This window comes from Dipodomys merriami, unplaced genomic scaffold, assembly GCF_024711535.1.
Source record: "Dipodomys merriami isolate MVZ:Mamm:240054 unplaced genomic scaffold, mDipMer1.0.p SCAF_901, whole genome shotgun sequence".
In the NCBI taxonomy this organism is placed as follows: domain Eukaryota; kingdom Metazoa; phylum Chordata; class Mammalia; order Rodentia; family Heteromyidae; genus Dipodomys; species Dipodomys merriami.
The window spans coordinates 27612-29331 of NW_027206515.1; the positions used below are offsets into that span (position 1 = coordinate 27612).

The 1720-nt window shown below is 39.3% G+C and overlaps 1 non-coding gene across 1 annotated transcript; it reads right to left on the minus strand.

Moving 5' to 3' along the window:
• Positions 1-1351: 1351 nt before the first annotated feature.
• LOC138821264 (U6 spliceosomal RNA) lies at positions 1352-1458 on the minus strand. The gene has a single exon (XR_011370109.1). It is a non-coding gene; the product is annotated as a U6 spliceosomal RNA (small nuclear RNA).
• Between the last annotated feature and the right edge of the window lie 262 nt (positions 1459-1720).

Genomic DNA, 1720 nt, shown 5'->3' on the forward strand with positions numbered 1-1720 from the left:
TTCATATTGTCCAAGAAATTATAGCATAGCAAATATTGCCCATGGTGATTGTTTTCTATCACATTTTGTCTCCAACAGAGACTATGTTGGTGACATTGGGTTATCATGCACAGAGCTGAGCTTCTAAATTGAGGTCCAAAAAGAGACAAATTTCTTCTGTCCCACAGTTCCAGTTTCCTTTTTTAAAAAGTACCAAAACTTTTAAATATCATCACTTACTGTCTTTTAAGAATCCAAAAATGAAATAAATTCACACTTAATCAATCCAAAATGCTTTAAAAGTAGGAGATAATAAAACAGGCCCCCATGAAGTAAATTTTCTTCTACTTTTAAAATTATTCTGAAAGCCTTGTATTGGCTAGTCACATCTGTAATCCTATCTACTCAGAATAGCTACTCAGGAACCTGGGATTTGTGGATAACCATTGGAAGTCAATCAGGGCCAAAAAAAAAAAAATCATGAAATTATTTTTCAGACTTTTTAATGAACTAGCAAAGACCCAGGAAAGAAGATGTAGCTCATATAGTACCTCACCAACCTAGAGAGGAAAGGCCTAGCAAGACCTTTAAGCCCTGATTTCAAACTCTGAGCATACCAACACACATGCATGCACATGCGTTCACGCGCACACATTTTTTCCCTTCCCCTCCCCAAATTAGAGAAGCGTACATAAAAGAGGCAGATGCACCAACTTCAAATACAGAGAAAACAAGGGTTATAGAGTGGGAGAGGAATATACAAAGAAACAAAAATTCACATCACACATTATAAGTACGTTAGAAACAATAGCAAGAAACAAAAAACTACTTGTTTCCCTATCGTGGGGTTTAATTCCCTTAATATTATCATATCTGTTCATATGCACATAGCTTTTGACCTTGTCTGCTTACCCCAGACATATATTCGTTATTGAAAATAAGGGAAACCATGGGACCTGTTTCTTTGGACTTGGCTTACTTCACTTAATAAATTTTTTTCCAAGTCTTTCCATTTCCTAACAAATGGGGCAATGTCATTCTTTCTGATGGAGGCATAGAATTCCTTTGTGTATATACACCACATTTTCTTGATCCATTCATGTAGTGGGGACAGCTGGTTGGTTCCATATCTTAGCTATGGTAAAAATTGCTGCAATAAACATAGTTGTGCTGGTAGTTTTAGTATGGTCTTGTTTATGATCATTTAGATAAATCCCCAAAAGTGGGACTGCTGGGTCAAAGGGGAGCTTTATGTGGAATCTTTTGAGGAACCTCCATAATGTCTTCCAAAGTGGTTGAACAAGTTTACACTCCCACCAAGAATGTTGTATGGTTCCCTTGTGGCCACATCCCCTCCAGCATCTGTTGTTGTAAAAATATGGAACGCCCCACGAATTTGCATATCGTCCTTGCGCAGGTGCCATGCTAATCTTCTCTGTATCGTTCCAATGTTAGTGTATGTGTGGCTGAATTGAGCACAGAATATTTTTTATATCAAAAGTGCAATTGTGGGGGCTGAGAAGGTGGCTCAGTGGTAGAGCGCTTGCCTTACATGCATGAGGCCCTGGGTTCGATTCCTCAGCACCACATAAGCAAAAAGAAAAAAGCTGGAAGTGGTGCTGTGGCTCAAGTGGTAGAGCATTAGCCTTGAGCTGAAGAGCTGAGGGACAGCGCCCAGGCCCAGAGTTCAGGCCCCACGAATGTATCCCCCCCAAAAAAAGTGCAGTTGGATTTTATTAAA